We start from the raw sequence: 19348 nt of genomic DNA, 5'->3' as shown, positions 1-19348 counted from the left end.
ACCGGTATCAAATGCAAAACGCAGCGTGAAAAGGACACAGTTCTACGTAACTTTTAAGTACGCTTTAATTCCAACCTCATAAATACGAGGGTTGGAACTTTAATAGTGGCAACTATTTATTTACAGCTCGTACAAAATAGATACGTGTTTCAAAGTTTTACTGATTTTCAAAGTAATCACCAGCATTGTGTATAACCCGTTGCCAGCGATGTGGAAGTCGTAGGAAACTCTTAGCAGTGCCAGTTGTGGTGACAGTTCGAGCGGGGTGGTCTATTGCCCGACGAATTTGTAACAGTTCTGAAGCGAATGTCGTGAAGTATTTCTTTCAGTTTAGAAATCAAGTTGAATTCACGAGAGCTTAAGTCAGGGGAGTGCAGTAGGTGGTACAGCACTTAGAAGCCCCATCAGTCAAACAAATCAGTAATAGCTTACACCTTACGTGCTTGAGCATTGTCCTGCAAAATGATGGATATGTCCTGCAGAAAGTGTCTTCACTTCTGTCTCTAAGCTGGTCATAGGTAGCGTTCCAAAAATGAACAGCATAGAGACAGAAGTGATGACACTTTCTGCTGGACCTGACCATCATTTTGGACAATGCTCAAGCATATATCTACATCTGCATCTACATCCATACTCCGCAAGCCACCTGACGGAGTGTGGCGGAGGGTACTTTGAGTACCTCTATCGGTTCTCCCTTCTATTCCAATCTCGTATTGTTCGCGGAAAGAAAGATTGTCGGTAAGCCTCTGTGTCGGCTCTAATCTCTCTGATTTTATCCTCATGGTCTCTTCGCGAGATATACGTAGGAGGGAGCAATATACTGCTTGACTCCTCGGTGAAGGTATGTTCTCGAAACTTCAACAAAAGCCCGTACCGAGCTACGGAGCGTCTCTCCTGCAGAGTCTTCAATTGGAGTTTATCTATCATCTCCGTAACGCTTTCGCGATTACTAAATGATCCTGTAACGAAGCGCGCTGCTCTCCGTTGGATCTTCACTATCTCTTATATCAACCCTATCTGGTACGGATCCCACAATGCTGAGCAGTATTCAAGCAGTGGGCGAACAAGCGTACTGTAACCTACTTCCTTTGTTTTCGGATTGCATTTCCTTAGGATTCTTCCAATGAATCTCAGTCTGGCATCTGCTTTACCGACGATCAACTTTATATGATCATTCCATTTTGAATCACTCCTAAAGCGTGCTCCCAGATAATTTATGGAATTAACTGCTTCCAGTTGCTGACCTGATATAGTGTAGCTAAATTACAAAGGATCTTTCTGTCTATGTATTCACAGCACATTACACTTGTCTACATTGAGATTCAGTTGCCATTCCCTGCACCATGCGTCAATTCGTTGCAGATCCTCCTGCATTTCAGTACAATTTTTCATTGTTACAACCTCTCGATACACTACAGCATCATCCGCAAAAAGCCTCAGTGAACTTCCGATGTCATCCACAAGGTCATTTATGTATATTGTGAATAGCAACGGTCCTACGACACTCCCCTGCGGCACACCTGAAATCACTCTTACTTCGGAATACTTCTCTCCATTGAGAATGGCATGCTGCGTTCTGTTATCTAGGAACTCTTCAATCCAATCACACAATTGGTCTGATAGACCATATGCTCTTACTTTGTGCATTAAACGACTGTGGAGAACTGTATCGAACGCCTTGCGGAAGTCAAGAAAGACGGCATCTACCTGGAAACCCGTGTCAATGGCCCTCTGAGTTTGGTGCACGAATAGCGCGAGCTGGGTTTCACACGATCGTCTTTTTCGAAACCCATGCTGATTCCTACAGAGTAGATTTCTAGGCTCCAGAAAAATCATTATACTCGAACATAATACGTGTTCCAAAATTCTACAACTGATCGACGTTAGAGATATAGGTCTATAGTTCTGCACATCTGTTTGACGTCCCTTCTTGAAAACGGGGATTACCTGTGCCCTTTTCCAATCCTTTGGAACGCTACCCTCTTCTAGAGACCTACGGTACACCGCTGCAAGAAGGGGGGCAAGTTCCTTCGCGTACTCTGTGTAAAATCGAACTGGTATCGCATCAGGTCCAGCGGCCTTTCCTCTTTTGAGCGATTTTAATTGTTTCTCTATCCCTCTGTCGTCTGATACCTACCATTTTGTCATCTGTGCGACAATCTAGAGAAGGAACTACAGTGCAGTTTTCCTTTGTGAAACAGCTTTGAAAAAGACATTTAGTATTTCGGCCTTTAGTCTGTCATCCTCTGTTTCAGTACCATTTTGGTCACAGAGTGTCCGGACGTTTTGTTTTCATCCACCTACCGCTTTGACATAAGACCAAAATTACTTAGGATTTTCTGCCAAGTCAGAACATAGAACTTTACTTTCGAATTCATTGAACGCAGTGCGAGCTGTTTCTGATTTGTTTGACTGATGCAGCTGCTATGTACTATACCACCTACTGCACTCCCCTGACTTAAGCCCTCGTGAGTTCAACTCGATTTCTAAATTGAAGGAAAAACTTCATGGCATTCGCTTCAGAACTGCTACAAATTCGTCGGGCAATAGACCGCGCCGCTCGAAATGTCAACACAACTGGCACTGCTGAGAGTATCCTACGACTTCCACATCGCTGGCAACGGGTTATACACAATGCTGGTGACTACTTTGAAGGTCAGTAAAATTTTGAAACACTTGTACGAGTGTAAATAAATAGTTGCCACTATTAAAGTTCCAACCCTCGTACAAGCAGAATGTTCCTTATTGCTGAAACTGCACTGTGTTACTGAAAGTTGTCAGTTGAATGCTCCCACCTCGAAAACACAAAACAAGTGTGTAAATCAGGTCTATTTAATTTGGTGCCAGAAGCCGGCGAGGCTTGTGCCTTAACGGCATGAGGCGTCCCAACTGGATACTGTGGGACCAGCATTCTGAATACCTTCTACGTGTCCCTAAGAGATACCTGACGACTCCTTTGCGAAGATTCACTTCTCCAGTGGACAGCGTTGGCTAGCGTCAGAACCCTCTTTGAGTTGACAGACGACTTACCCGTACCTGGCGAGTGTACAATAATGGATACCTTCTACCGTACAAATATACACTGGTTAGTTCAGAATTCCTTTCGCAGTTTTTTTTTTACGTAGACAAAACTGAATTTTTAAATATTTTGTCTGTTTGAAGTTAATTTCTCAAAACGTTACAATTCCAACAGCTTAATCAGGACCCGGAAGTTTTTTCCACACAGTTGGTCTTGATAGTATAAACGTCGAGGACAAAACACATTCGACAGGGTGGACAGACACGGTGTACAAAGAAAAGAATTTATGTCATTAAATTTACGGGAAAGGTTCTTGGAGTCTATTATATATTTTAATGAAGCTAAAATTATTTGTTAACGAGCCTTTTTTGAGAAAAACGTACTTCGGACATAAAGGACTACTTCTCCAAGATTGAGACTGATTAGGTAAAATAAATGAAAACATAGATCTACTGGAGTATTTTGCGTTAATCTAAGAATTTCCTAACATATATATCTCGGTATCTTTGATGCACCTCTCATATATTTCCAAAGTCTAACCATTTTAACTTTTTCGGACCTGAATTTTTGCTGTAGGAAGGAAAATTTTTCTTATGTGATAATGCTCTCAGGTGATTTTTTAATTATTTTAAATACAAGATTTATACAAAAATATGTACCCTTTTCAAAACATACTTTATACACTTGGTCCATTTTACGGACTAAATTAACTAATTACGAAATATTCTCTAGTGTAATAAATAGTAAAATTATAATTCAGTAATTACCATGCAAAATAACAACAACAATAATTAATTATATAGTGGAATATAGCGAACCAAGAACAGCCCTTATTCTGGTGGTCACGAGCTGCTACGCACTGCTACGTCGACTTGCTGATATTTTCATAGTGATGCCCAACAGTTGGCAGAACTTGCATATGATGAGAAGATAGAACATTAATAAATGTGTACCTCGGGTTTTCATTGGGAAAAAATATTTCTGTAGCAGCAAAGACACGGTAAAAGTAAATGAACACAATTGTAGCCAGAGGGTCTTAAATGATTAAGACATGCAGAATATTGCGATTATTCAAGGTGCAGCGATAAGCACAATTGTAAATGTAGTAACTGAATGCTAATATTAACTCAGTCCAAACACTCATAGCAGCAGAAAACTGCTGTAGTCCATTAAGAAACAGCTTTAGCGGCAGATAACTGCTATAGTTCATTAAGGTAAGTAAATACTTATCTGTTAGGGCAGAATAACATAATAAGAAATAACAAATAACATTTATTAAGAGTATGTTATAAATGGTAGAAAACTTTCGTACACTTTGGTGCGTGGCACTTGCTGTCCTAAACCTAACACAATGATAACGTTGCTGCCTCTTGTAACTCACTGTAGCTGAATGTAATGTTTGCAGAAACTCTGTACTGCTCCTAGTTCTCCATAAATAGTGACTGCTACGTCGGAAGGTAATCATCAGAACACTGCACCGATCTGACTGCAAGCACTGGACTAAACTAATTCCTGTTGCAGAACACTGTCTTGTGTGTTTGTGTGGGTGGGTGCGTGAGTGTCCGTCCGTGGCGCATCACATTTCCATGCCTGATCTTACTTGGTTCACAAACAGCATGTTATGGCTTTGGAAACATTTTTATTCGGTTATGGAATAAGCAGAGTTTCGATATAGACTCATGTTCAGAAGAAACAGAACACCTTGAACGACTAGAGATAGCCGGCCGCGGCGCGGCGCGGTTATAGGCGCTTCAGTCCGGAACCACACGGCTGCTACGGTCGCAGGTTCGAATCCTGCCTCGGGCATGGATGTGTGTGATGTCCTTAGGTTCGTTAGGCTAACTTAGTTCTAAGTCTAGGGGACTGATGACCTCAGGTGTTAAGTCCCATAGTGCTTAGAGCCATTTGAATAGAGGTAGGACGTTCTTATTCGCAGGAAATGTACTCGTACATTAGTATTTTCTGCAGAAATGATTAGTATTTGAAGTACGTCGGCTCGCGGGTTCAAGGTCAGCATCGATGTCGCGGCGCAACAGCACCTATCGATAAAATATGCCAGCGGCTCTCGACGCCACTGTGAACCGAGGGTAATGGATCAGTATGACTTGAGCAGACGTGGAGGATGCCTCGCAGACATGCGCGCGAACCGTACCGTCAAATCAATGAAATTGAAAAGAAGGCTCATTATTGGCTTGAGAGAATGTGATGCATCCATCCGGGAAATTGCTGCTCGTGTGGGACGAAGTGTTTCAGCAGTGGAACGGGTGTGTGTAGCAGAATTTCACGGAAGGCTGTAGAACACGAGATGGGTCAAGTAGCACCACCGAGACGACATCTGAGAATATTGAGATCTCATCCGAATGACATTCCAGGACAGACCTGCGTCTTCCTCTGGTCTGGCGCAACAGTGGAACAGTGTAAAATATCGTACACTGTCAGGGGTGCCTGTCTGTCGCCGTTTATTACGGCACGGGTTACGTGCGCGTCGTCCACTTCTCCTCCTATCTTTGACGAATGTGCAAAGCATACCAGGCGGCAATGGCGTTTGGGACGACGTCACTGGGAACAGAAATGGCATCAGATAGTGTTCTCGGACAAATCCAGGTTCTGTTTGTTTGGAAATGATCGCCGCATTTTGGTTTGCCGCAAATAGGGGGAGCGGCATCACAGTGGCTGTGTTCACACAAAGCGTACAGCTCCAACTCAAGACCTTACGGTGCCGGGTGCTATTGGGTCAACCACAAATCACAGTTGGTGCGTGACCAGGGCATTGTAACCAGTGTGACGTACGAGAATGACATCTTGCGACTCATAGTCATACCCTTTCTGCACAACACTCCAGACGCCATTTTTCAGCAAGACAATGCACGACCATATGCTGCATGAACACATGCCTTCTTGGTGTCACTGGAGGTCATCCTTTTTGCCCTGCCCCCCCAGATCACTAGACTTGTCGCCAATTGAAGTGTGGGGTATGGTGAAACAACTGGTGCAATACTGCGACCCAGTGCCAACCACCACAGATGAACTTTGGAACCCGGGGAATGTGACACGGATGGCTGTACTACAGGGCGCCATTCGCGTCTCACACGCGTCGATGCCATCACGCGTGCAACAAGTTATCAGGGTGGATAGCGGACCTTGTGCCTACTAGGCAACACGACACATGCTGAACCGAAGTGACTGAAATGTTAATCGTTTCTGCAGAAGATACTAATATAATGTCCTGTGAATGTGAACGTCCTAACTCCGGTCGTTCAAGGTATTCTGTTTATTTCTGAACGTGAGTGTACATTACAGGTAGTAATGTGTAAAAATCTTTCAATGCTGAAATTAACATTAATGTTTCCTTATTAGTGCAAAACGAGACATAACGTCCTTGTCGCTATGCCATCTTCTAGATATATGTCACATGTGAAGAAATGCATTCGATGGTATAAGCATATATGCGCAACACTTAGGTAAGGCGACATACGAGGTGCGGCTAGAAAGAAACCGGACTGATGCTGGAAAAAACATTTATTTACAGTTATTTACAATTTCATGTTATCTCCTTCAATGTACTCTCCTCCTCGGTCTCTACACCGCTCCATACGAATTTTCCACTGTTCATAGCAATGCTGCAGATCATTTTCGGTAAGTCCATACATAACTTCCGTCGCTTTTTCTTTTACTGCTTCAACAGTCTCAAATCTAGTTCCTTTGAAAGCTGACTTGACTTTAGGGAAAAGAAAAAAGTCACAGGGGGCCAAATCAGGTGAGTAGGGTGGATGATCTAAGATGGGAATATTGTGTTTTGCCAAAAACGTCTTCACTGACAACGCACTGTGAGCTGGGGCATTGTCTTGGTGAAGGATCCATGACTTTTTTCTCCACAAATCGTTCCGTTTTCTCCGTACTCGCTCACGTAGGGTAGCCAGGACGCTAATGTAGTAATGCTGATTCACTGTTTGTCCCTCTGGTACCCAATCAATGTGCACAATCCCTTTGATGTCAAAAAAAAACAATCATCATTGCCTTGAATTTCGATTTTGACATTCGTGCTTTTTTTTTGTCGTGGAGAACCAGGAGTTTTCCAATGCATCGATTGGCGTTTAGTTTCGGGATCGTAAGTAAAAAACCACGATTCATCGCAAGTAATAACATTTTGTAAGAAGGTGGGATCACTTTCAATGTTTTCCAGGATGTCAGAACAAATCATTCTTCGGCGTTCCTTCTGTTCAATTGTGAGACACTTTGGAACCATTTTTGAACACACTTTGTTCATGTTGAAACTTTCATGAAAAATCTGCCTAACACTTTCCTTGTCAACTCCTGTTAACTCAGACACTGCTCTGATTGTTAAACGGCGATCTTGTCGAACAAGTTTACCGATTTTTTCAATGTTTGCATCAGTTTTTGCTGACAATGGTCTGCCAGTGCGAGTGTCATCACTGGTGTCTTCGCGGCCATCTTTAAATCGTTTAAACCACTCAAACACTTGTGTTCGCGATAAACAATCATCGCCGTACACTTGTTGTAACATTACAAACGTTTCACTTGCAGATTTTCCTAGTTTGAAACAAAATTTGATGTTAACACGCTGTTCTTTCTGTACACTCAACATTTTGCGACGCACAGACAAAACGTCAACTACTTAAAACAGACGCCACGGGCAGACTGAGTGCAGGAGGCAGATGAAACTCGAGCAGTAGGCGGAGCGAGAGTCACGTGACAGGCCACGCGACTTTCAGCCTTATTGCATTCGTTTTATTGTTTCACCAGTACTAGTCCGGTTTTTTTCTAGCCACACCTCGTATAAGCGCAACACTTAGGTAAGGCGACATAAATGGAGTACTTCGATTCACTCGTCCGCAGAGATGGCGTTATCGAAACTTGTTTCTTCCTCCTCACAAGCCCCTAATTGTCCACGTTACTACCCAGCGTACCTCACAAATGACAAAGACTTTTGTTCTGCATAAACTGAAGCTATGAGGCATAGTTCAATAGTTTATTGCAGTGTGAGACAGTGTACTATGGTGCTTGCTGTCGTTGTTTTAATGTTAACTTCGTCTGTGTTACTTTCGAGTAACATTTCTCTTTCCCGCCATCCCCTTCTGTTGGACACGAGAAAGCTTTACCACCTCCTAATCGCCAGAATAACAGTTAAATTACATTATGTTCATTGTCTGTGGGTACATTTCATGGCAGAAAGCAAATTCATAGTTTCACGGGAATGAACTGGTTCACTTTCAAAAGAAGTAGTGGGCTTTGTAGTATATAAATCGCAAGTAAGAATGAAGGTGGCGTCACATTCTAGTGCGTCACGAAACCTACGTCAGTGATGTGTTAAATTAAAGCCACACCACCAGGAGAGAGAGAGAGAGAGAGAGAGAGAGAGAGAGGGAGAGAGCGCGCAGAGGAACAGGACTACCATAGAGCTCCTTCCTTGGTTCCGTCCTTTCTTCCTTCATTCCTTCCTTCCTTTACTCACTCCTTCCTTCCTCGAGTCTGTGGCGCATGGTGGTCTCCAACAGCAGGTGTTCCCATTCGACCAGAAAAAGGGAAAAATACAGAAAACAATATCATGGTAAAAGCCATCCTTGTAATTTCAACTTATCAGAATGTTTAACCAGTTCTTTCTAGACACACTCTGATACCTCTCTCTATAATCAGCCACCGAATTCCGTCCCAGAGGTCGGCCCCTGCCTATTCCCATAATGTGTCCAAATCTTCTCTACAGCATTCTAAACCATTCACTGTTATTTACGTTCGAACAGGAGCCACGTACATCAGTACAATTGTTAGTGCCATAGAGAAACATAAAATAACCTAAGAACTTAACAAGCTCCAACATTCTTTGATCAGAAGTTTGAGCGGCATCCAACGGATACGGTGATGAAACGTATAGGCTACTAGCAAGTTCTGGGAAATTCCAGCCGTACATCAATAGGTCATGTCATACAAGACACGTACCTACTGACTCCACTTACAGGGTACGTCCTGCCAAACTAAGTCGTGAGCTCAGACAAAATGTATGCTAGCGTTTGGACAACCCGATCTTCTTCCGTGCATTTTGTCCCTAAAGTAGTCTGTCTTAACGGTGCGACATCGATGGTAACAGTTCAAAAATGTTGCTTCCGTAAGATGTGTACAATGGCAGCTAAGTATGTCACAAGAAGTGGGAAAATTACGAACATATTTTTTTTTTCTACGACGAAACTACTTTTAATACACATTATATTTTTTGCTCTATATTGAATATTTTACAGAATACAATCTGCTAACAGGTACTGCCACAAACTCAGAATAGTCATTGACTGAAGCCAACGTAAACGAAGTTACGGTTGATAGAAGGAAGCGCTTTCAGCGACACTCTACCACTGAGAAGTGTCCTCATTGAACTCTGCCGCTGGTAAACAGAACTCAGTGAGCAAATTTGTAGGACTAATTTATGCCTCACTCAGTCAGCTTCAGGGAAACCTTATTTATTCAGCGTTTAACAATTCCGGCTTTAAAATCCGTGCAGGTGTGTTACATGGGCTGGTCACTCGCAATCAATTCCTCAAGTTTCGATGAAAGTCCGTTTTTAAAGAGCAGTAGTTCTCCAGTCGTGTAGGAGAGAGGAGTCTCAGAGAGACAGTTCCTGCTTTGTAGACAGTGTGTCGTCTATTTCTCTAACGTCTTTCTATGAAGAAGTGAAGAGTAGCTGCCTCTCGATGCGTGATGAGTTTTCGTCACACAGGCTGTTAGGAAAGACCTGCGGCGTGTTGCATTCTACATCTACATGGATACTCTGCAAATCACATTTAAGTGCCTGGCAGAGGGTTCATCGTACAACCTTCACAATTCTCTATTATTCCAATCTTGTATAGCCCGCGGAAAGAATGAACACCTATATCTTTCCGTACGAGCTCTGATTTCCCTTATTTTATCGTCGTGCTCGTTCCTCCCTATGTAGGTCGGTGTCAACAAAATATTTTCGCATTCGAAGGAGAAAGTTGGTGATTGGAATTTCGTGGGAAGATTCCGTTGCAATGAAAAACGCCTTTCTTTTAACGATTTCTAGCCCAAATCCTGTACCATTTCTGTGACACTCTCTCCCATACATCGCGATAATACAAAAGGTCCTGCCTTTCTTTGAACGCCGGCGGGGTGGCCGAGCGGTTCTAGGCACTACAGTCTGGAACCGCGTGACCGCTACGATCGCAGGTTCGAATCCTGCCTCGGGCATGGATGTGTGTAATGTCCTTAGGTTAGTTAGGTTTAAGGGGGGTAGGACGTCAAACAGGCCGACTTGGAGCAGGAGAGGCACCACAGGACATTTTAATTTGTACTGTCTATACTTTTACAAATAAATTCATAAAACTTTGTCAGCATGACCAGGAAGGATTGAGGGCTCACACTCATAGCAGTGGAAGTTCAAAAACGTAGCAAAATACCTTTTTTTACATGTGAAATTTCATCATTTTTTCACTTACTACGTTTTTGAGCTTCCACTGCTATGAGTATGAATCCTGAGTCCTTCCTGATCATGCTTTCAAAGTTTTATGAATTTATTTGTACAAGTATACACAGTGGAAATTAAAATGTCCTGTGGTGCCTCTCCTGCTCCAAGTCGGCCCGTTTTACGTCCTACCCCCATTAAGCAGTTCTAAGTTCTAGGGGACTGTGACCTCAGAAGTTAAGTCCCATAGCGCTCAGAGCGATTTGAACCATTCTATCTAGTGAGGATCCCACACCGTGCAGCAGTATTATAAGAGAGGACGGACAAGCGTTGTGTAGGCATGTAACGCTCCCGCCCTATCGGACGTACGTTAGCTGTATAAAGCCTGTACTGTAATAAGTTCACGGGCTTCACCTTATAAACAAGGATTTTAGTACATCAGTTGACCGCGTGTACCTAATAGAAGCAAGATCGGACTTGTACTCAGTCAATAACTACAGTGATGCATCAAGCAAATGTAAAGTATAATTACTCTTTCGCATGGACAAGAAGTACACACAGGAGATGCTACCTATAATTAATAATTCGGTCGCCAGTCTACTTAGGCAATGAGTGAGTTTTTCCTTGTACAAGTGGATGCATGTACAAGCATAGTAACACGTAGTAATGATGCGTTATATGGCAAAGTTTAGAACCAGAAAAATCCACTGAACTAAAGCTTTCTCTTTTTGTACCAATTTGGACGAGATAAATTCACACAACACCACACAGCACTGATTACTACGAACGGCATTTTGTATATTGATCAGACTGAAATCGGGCATAGATTGTCCTAGAATGAGCAGTTTTGAAAGCACACATACAATGTCACTATTAAAATTGGAAAACAACACTAATACCCTTAGGTTCTATATAGAACTTAACTTTACTGGTCAAATCTGAGCAGCACATTTCAAGGTTTGAAAGAATGGACAAGAGAAGGGGGGGGGGGGGGGCCTGAAACTGTTATGGTCGTTATACTGAAACTATTAAGTACTGAAGGCAAATTAGCACTCAAAATTATCAATATATGGATAACTACTCTTTTGTCTTACTTCTGAATAATTTAACTGTCATTATTTCTGTCTCAGATTAATTAAATAACATCGCTAATTCAATTCAAAAAACTCTCTTTCAAGTTAGTCATACTTTTGTTCTTTACCAACATTAGCAATAACACATAGAACTTTAAACTTCTTTATAGCATAGGTTTGTCTGCTAATAATTCTTATTAACACTAATTTTAAACTTTCAGTTCAGGATACTCGGGTTGCACAACACGAGGTAAGGACCCTGTCTAGGTCAGTGATCAGGATCAGTAATGGCTAGGGCAATTCTGGTAAAAGTCACGTTATTATTGAACAGTTAGAAACAGTTTCGACACTGGTCCACACAGATACACTTCTAAAGATGAAATAAATGTTTGACCTGTGCAAGTCGGTGCGGCGGTTGGCGGGCAGCGAGATAGCGAGCAGCACGGCGCACATACAAGCACGGCTAAGGCTCACACTACATCGGCACTTTCCATCTTCTTAGCGTCGTAATCTTTCCAATTTTGTGCCTCAGAATATAGCCATGCCAAGTAGTCGTCGGAATCGGTGCATCCGAGGCTCAATGGAATCCACTTTTCCTGGGTAGCCACCTCGGTACAGTACGTGTTCCTCTGACCGATTCACAACTCCGACTGTTGCTCGCCTCCGACTGTTCTACTGAGCCCGTTGTGCCGAACCGCGCCAGTGTGCGTCTTCCCGCGCTCGCCTGCCTCCACCTTTTCCCGCTCCCCTACAGGTAGGGTATTCACCACAGGTTTTCTACTACACATATCCTAATGCATTACCTACGTATGGACCAAGTGTATAAATTACAATTTTCACATCTTACAATAGTTTTAACATTAAATACACTTCCCTTTGATTACCACATTATTTTAAATCCAACATAAATAATAATATTCATTTCAAAAGTTACTCACAGTTTCGTTAACATCACGATACGAATCGAAAAAGAAGTTCAAAACATTGCTTACATTAATTTATCTAAATTCATAAAGAAAAAAATTATTATATGTACAGTTGTCGTTACAGGCAGTCTCCTTAGCAGATGTGCTACATTTTCTAAGTGCCCAAGTGCCAATAAACACAGTCTTTAGTTAGCATTCCCCATAACATTTTTTGAATGTACGGCTTTTAGATTAGACTGATTTATCGTGTAACCGAAGTTTAACGAGTTCCTCTTAGCATTCATGTGGATGAACTCACACTTTTCGATCAAAACTAGAAAAAATGGTTCAAATGGCTCTGAGCACTATGGGACTCAACTGCTGAGGTCATTAGTCCCCTAGAACTTAGAACTAGTTAAACCTAACTAATCCTAAGGACATCACAAACATCCATGCCCGAGGCAGGATTCGAACCTGCGACTGTAGCGGTCCTGCGGTTCCAGACTGCAGCGCCTTGAACCGCACGGCCACTGCGGCCGGCTCAAAACTAGAAGAAAAGTTCCAATAATGATATTACTGATAACCAAAACCTGTTCAGATAACGGCCTATCTATCGCTTCATTTCTGTCTGTTGCTTAGAATTAGACGGTATAGGCACTGCTGCACGTGGTCATCACGCATCCTTCGCGGCGAATCGTGTAATTTTTCAAATACATCTGGATCTATATATGACGGTAGTAACTGTTCCCGAAAGAACAGTTACTGTGGATGACCATGCAGCTTTGCTAGAAATGAAATGATAACTAAATAGACACCCTCGCTGCATACAGGCGTTGATGTACTTCATTGGGGACATGAAAATGTGTGCCCCGACCGGACTCGAACCCGGGATCTCCTGCTTACATGGCAGACGCTCTATCCATCTGAGCCACCGCGGGCACAGAGGATAGTGCGTCTGCAGGGACTTATCCCTTGCACGCTCCCCGTGAGATCCACATTCCCAACATGTCCACACCACTACATTCGTTGTGCGCCTAATAGATGTTTGCCCATCACACTCATTACTCGTGGCAGATTAATCTACCAAGTCCCGTACGAGTTCGGGCATAGCCTGTATGCAGCGAGGGTGTCTATTTAATTATCATTTCATTTCTAGCAAAGCTGCATGGTCATCCACAGTAACTGTTCTTTCGGGAACAGTTACTACCGTCATATATAGTTAAAATATGGCTTCCCGGCCATTGACCTTCCTGTGCGAACGCACACGCTATGCCCGAACTCGTACGGGACTTGGTAGATTAATCTGCCACGAGTAATGAGTGTGATGGGCAAACATCTATTAGGCGCACAACGAATGTAGTGGTGTGGACATGTTGGGAATGTGGATCTCACGGGGAGCGTGCAAGGGATAAGTCCCTGCAGACGCACTATCCTCTGTGCCCGCGGTGGCTCAGATGGATAGAGCGTCTGCCACGTAAGCAGGAGATCCTGGGTTCGAGTCCCGGTCGGGGCACACATTTTCAACATGTCCCCAATGAAGTACATCAACGCCTGTACGCAGCGAGGGTGTCTATTTCATTATCATTTCACATCTGGATCTGTTCAGACTGCATTAGTGATACGCTCGTGTAAAATCCGCACATTGTCGATGGGTTGGGCACGCACCTTTGCCTTGTAATGTCCCTATAGCCAGAAATGGAACGAGGAGGCCATACCACCGGACCCCTTCACGCAGTAGACCGCTCATGAAACGTTGCTGTGACTTACTCTCCCACGATCCACAGAAAACGGGCCGCTGACCGGTCGTGTATAAACCGCAGTCAGTGACTTTATGCAAGAATACTGTTCTGCGATAGCACAAGCAATTCATAGCGCAGAAATTGGTGATACACAGCACCTTTTAATCTGTTTGGTAAAGTGTATGGCCCTATGAGACTGTCAGTGACAACTGTTGCCCAACAATGATACTGAAGCGATCCATAAGCTTCCTCTCCAGGACTGCTCGACGATTTACGTATGCCAATAAGCGAATAATATGGTAATTCACTATACCATCTCTTGCAAATTCTGCCTCATCTGCAAACAAAGTGCACGCTGTGAATTGCTAATCTTCGACGGCCCGTTTGTCAAGAAACATTTCTTTCCAGACATATTGTTATCATAACTTTTTTTCTGGTTTTGACCAATGCTACCTTTTTTAGGAATATTTGACACTATTGTGAAACGCCCTGTGTCGAGTACTGCAGTGTAGCGAAACCAAGGAGCATCGTAGCAACATTACTTAGATTGCATCTAGCAACTTCTGGGGTTAATATTATATTTCTTGTTGTTACGTTGAGTGTAAGATAGATAGGGAATGTACCTGTTTTGTGCCGATGCATGGGGAATTGGCCACAGTCCAGAAGCAGTTGCTAGCTGTGTGGGCAGCGGTCGACAGGCTTCAGACAGCTGCCCGGATCGGCACATGCGGTGACAGACTTGTCATCTCTAGTGTCGCTAGCGTCGTCTGGAGACGACGTCTTCCGGTAAGCCTGACCTAGCCGGATCACGGTCGCCTGACATTTCGTTTGTTGAAACGGGAATCGATCTCTCTAAAGGGTCCGAACAAGTTGGACATTCGGAGTCCTTCATGGAAACAGCAGGCAGGTCAGTAGGGAATGACAGTGTCCACTCTGTATGCTTGCTGGGGGACCTCATCCACATCCTGATCCGAGCCGCCTCTGCTGGCGGCTACAGAGGGCTCTGGCTTACTGCAAATCGTGCACCAGCCTCAGTTATAAATGATAATATTGCACACAAACCGTTGTTGTTGTTGTGGTCCTCAGAGACTGGTTTGATGCAACTCTCCATGCTGCTCTATCCTGTGCAAGCTGTTTCATCTCTTGGTCTCCCTCTACGACTTTTACCCTCCACGCTGCCCTCAAATACTAAACTGGTGATCCCTTGATGCCTCAGAACATGTCCTACCAACCGATCCCTTCTTCTAGTCAAGTTGTGCCACAATTTTCCCTTCTCCCCAATTCTATTCAATACATCCTCATTAGTTATGTGATCTACCCATCTAATATTCAGCATTCTACTGTTGCACCACATTTCGAAAGCTTCTATTCTCTTCTTGTCCAAACTATTTATTGTCCACTTCCAAACATGGCTACACTCCATACAAATACTTTCAGAAACGACTTCCTGACACTTAAATCTATACTCGATGTTAACAAATTTCTCTTCTTCAGATACGCTTTCCTTGCCATTGCCAGTCTACATTTTATATGCTCTCTACTTCGACCATCATCAATTATTTTGCTCCCCAAATAGCAAAACTCTTACTACCTTAAGTGTCTCATTTCCTAATCTAATTCCCTCAGCATCGCCCGACTTAATTCGACTACATTCCATTATCCTCGTTTGGCTTTTGTTGATGTTCATCTTATATCCTCCTTTCAAGACACTGTCCATTCCGTTCAACTGCTCTTCCTAGTCCTTTGCTGTCTCTGACAGAATTATAATGTCATCGGCGAACCTCAATTTTTTTATTTCTTCCACATGGATTTTAATACCTACTCCGAATTTTTCTTTAGTTTCCTTTACTGCTTGCTCAATATACAGATTGAATAACATCGGGGAGGGGCTACAACCCTGTCTCACTCCCTTCCCAACCACTCCTTCCCTCTCATGTCCTATGACTCTGATAACTGCCTTCTGGTTTCTGTACAAATTGTAAATAGCCTTTCGCTCCCTGTATTTGACCCCTGCCACCTTCAGAATTTGAAAGAGAGTATTCCAGTCAACATTGTTAAAAGCTTTCTCTAAGTCTACAAACGCTAGAAACATAGGTTTGCCTTTTCTTAATCTAGCTTCTAAGATAAGTTGTAGGGTCAGTCTTGCCCCACGTGTTCCAATATTTCTACGGAATCCAAACTGACCTTCCCCGAGGTCGGCTTCTACCAGTTTTTCCATTCGTCTGTAAAGAACAACACCTGCTTTCTATGGGATTGGAATTATTCAAAAATGTTCAAATGTGTGTGAAATCTTATGGGACTTAACTGCTATGGTCATCAAATGGTTCAAATGGCTCTGAGCACTACGCGACTTAACATCTGAGGTTATCAGTCCCCTAGAACATAGAACTACTTAAACCTAACTAACCTAAGGACATCACACACATCCATACCCGAGGCAGGATACGAACCTGCGACCGTAGCGGTCGCCCGGTTCCAAACTGAAGCGCCTAGAACCGCTCGGCCACATCGGCCGGCGCTATGGTTATCAGTCCCTGAGTTTACACACTACTTAACCTAAATTATCCTAAGGACAAACACACACACCCATGCCTGAGGGAGGATTCGAACCTCCGTCGGGACCAGCCGCACAGTCTATGACTGCAGCGCCTTGGAATTATTTAAATTCTACTTGAAGTGTAAGGGTAGTTCGCCTGTCTCATATATTTTGCTCACCATATGGTAGATATTTGTCAGGACTGACTCTCCCAATGCTGTCAGTAGTTCTAACGGAATGTTGTCTACTCCCCGGGCCTTGTTTCACCTTAGGTCTTTCACTGCTCTGTCAAACTCTTCACGCAGTATCATATCTCGCATTTCATCTTCGTCTACAGCCTCTTCCATTTCCGTAATATTGTCATCAAGTACATCGCCCTTGTATAGACCCTCTATATACTCCTTCCATCTTTCTGCTTTCCCTTCTTTGCTTAGAACTGGGTTTCCATCTGAGCTCTTGATATTCACACAAGTGGTTCTCTTTTCTCCAAAGGTCTCTTTAATTTTCCTGTAGGCAGTATCTATCTTACCCCTAGTGAGATAAGCGTCTACATCCTTACATTTGTCCTCTAGCGGCCCGCATCTCGTGGTCGTGCGGTAGCGTTCTCGCTTCCCACGCCCGGGTTCCCGGGCTCGATTCTCGGCGGGGTCAGGGATTTTCTCTGCCTCGTGATGGCTGGGTGTTGTGTGCTGTCCTTAGGTTAGTTAGGTTTAAGTAGTTCTAAGTTCTAGGGGACTTATGACCACAGCAGTTGAGTCCCATAGTGCTCAGAGCCATTTCAACCATTTTTTTGTCCTCTAGCCATCCCTGCTTAGCCTTTTTAAATATCGCAAAGATAGGCCGAGCGCTATGGTGGAGGCGGTTTTATAGCCGTAAATAATACTATCATATCTAGTGAGGTTAGTACAGATCCCGAATTCGAAATAATTTGAATGAAGGTAAGTGTTAAATGCATCAACCATGGTAGTCGGATGCTGTTATTGGTCCTGCAGGCAATAGTGAAGGAACATTTCAGGGAAACATTAAGAAGTTGATGCTGTAACATCAGGGGGAAATTTCAGCTTACCAGCTATTGAGTGGAAGACTAAAGTGCTTAGCACGAATAGTAAATAAAGTGATTCTTGCAATATTCTTCTAAATGCCTTATCCGAAAAATATTGGAGCCGTTAGTCAGAGAACAGACCTGTAAAGGTAACGTCTTACATCACCTAGATACAAATTAAGGTGAGGTTTTTATTTTGTTACCATAGAGCGCGGAATCAATGACTATAAGGTCGTTACAGCAACGCTGACAAGAGGTGCCGATAGAAATGTTAAGAATTGTAGGAAAACATTCCTGTTTAGTAAGTTCGATAACAAAAAGATTTCGGAATACCTAAGAAAGTCGAAATATTGAGAATAACTGGACAATTTGTAAACAGTATGGTATAGTAAATCTTAAACAGGCATGACCCGAGAAAAGTTGTGAGAAATGGGAAAGAGGCACCATGATTCAACAGTCACTTCCTCTACCCCTACACTTGTCCTCCAGAAGCCACCTTACGGTGTGTCGCAGAGAATGCTTATAATACCACAATCTGTTTCCTCCTTTCTTGTGCCTTTCCCGAATGTTCCCAAAAGAAAAGTGAGCTTCACTACACATTGAAATGCAGCCAAAGACTTGTAGATAGTAAAAAAATTAACGAATCCATCATGAATGTATGCTTAGCCAGACGGACTCAAAAGAAAAATTCTAATCATCGATCTGACAAAAGACTCTGAGAAGTCTAGGATTTATGAAAAATTGGTAAACGGATAATTCTGTGACCACACTGGCGCCTTTTGTTGTCAATTCTCTTAACAAATGAGCTACCCGCTACGATCTACGGGCTCTCCTCACAGGTGCAATTGTGTCGGCATTCTCTCCTACTTTCCGAAATCACAGTAGCTCTCCTGCGTAAGTCATTGCACTAGCAACCCTCGAAGAAAGTGCATCAGGGAGAAATGGTATACTCTCAGCCTGAGGGATCGCTTCCAGAAGGCACTAGTATTACTCTTACTCAAATCAACACTGTATTTACATCTGAATCTGGTTTTAAACTCCGCGTTACCACTTTATGCTTAATTATACTTCGTGTTCAACTGTCAGTTCTTTCCATTTCTTTTCAAGTCACGAAAGATGAGCAAAAGAACGCTTGTTGATAAGCTTCAGTGGGAGCTCACGAACTTCTCATTTTACCTTCATCGTCGACAGATATATGTAGGACGGTACAATATGTTACTCTTAAAAGACAGCCGGCCGCGGTGGCCGTGCGGTTCTGGCGCTGCAGTCCGGAACCGCGGGGCTGCTACGGTCGCAGGTTCGAATCCTGCCTCGGGCATGGGTGTGTGTGATGTCCTTAGGTTAGTTAGGTTGAAGTAGTTCTAAGTTCTAGGGGACTTATGACCTAAGATGTTGAGTCCCATAGTGCTCAGAGCCATTTGAACCATTTTTCTTAAAAGACAGTGCACTCTCCATGGTGCACCACGTCTCACTTGGAATGTTTGCCACTGGAGCTGGATGATGACTTTCGTGATGCTTTCACGCTTAGTAAAAGAAGTGACTAAACACGCTGATCTTCTCTATATCATCTCTGTTTCCTCTTCCAAACTTATTTGTTTATAGTCCCTG

At 43.2% G+C, this 19348-nt stretch overlaps 1 non-coding gene across 1 annotated transcript; it reads left to right on the top strand.

Moving 5' to 3' along the window:
* Nucleotides 1-13861: 13861 nt before the first annotated feature.
* Nucleotides 13862-13936, top strand: Trnat-cgu (transfer RNA threonine (anticodon CGU)). Its single transcript has one exon. It is a non-coding gene; the product is annotated as a tRNA-Thr (tRNA).
* The last annotated feature ends 5412 nt before the right edge of the window (nucleotides 13937-19348 follow it).

This window comes from Schistocerca nitens, chromosome 5 (genome assembly GCF_023898315.1).
Source record: "Schistocerca nitens isolate TAMUIC-IGC-003100 chromosome 5, iqSchNite1.1, whole genome shotgun sequence".
NCBI classification, from domain to species: Eukaryota; Metazoa; Arthropoda; class Insecta; order Orthoptera; family Acrididae; genus Schistocerca; species Schistocerca nitens.
The sequence above is the reverse complement of the archived record's forward strand: the minus strand, read 5'-3'. Positions and strand labels throughout refer to the sequence as shown.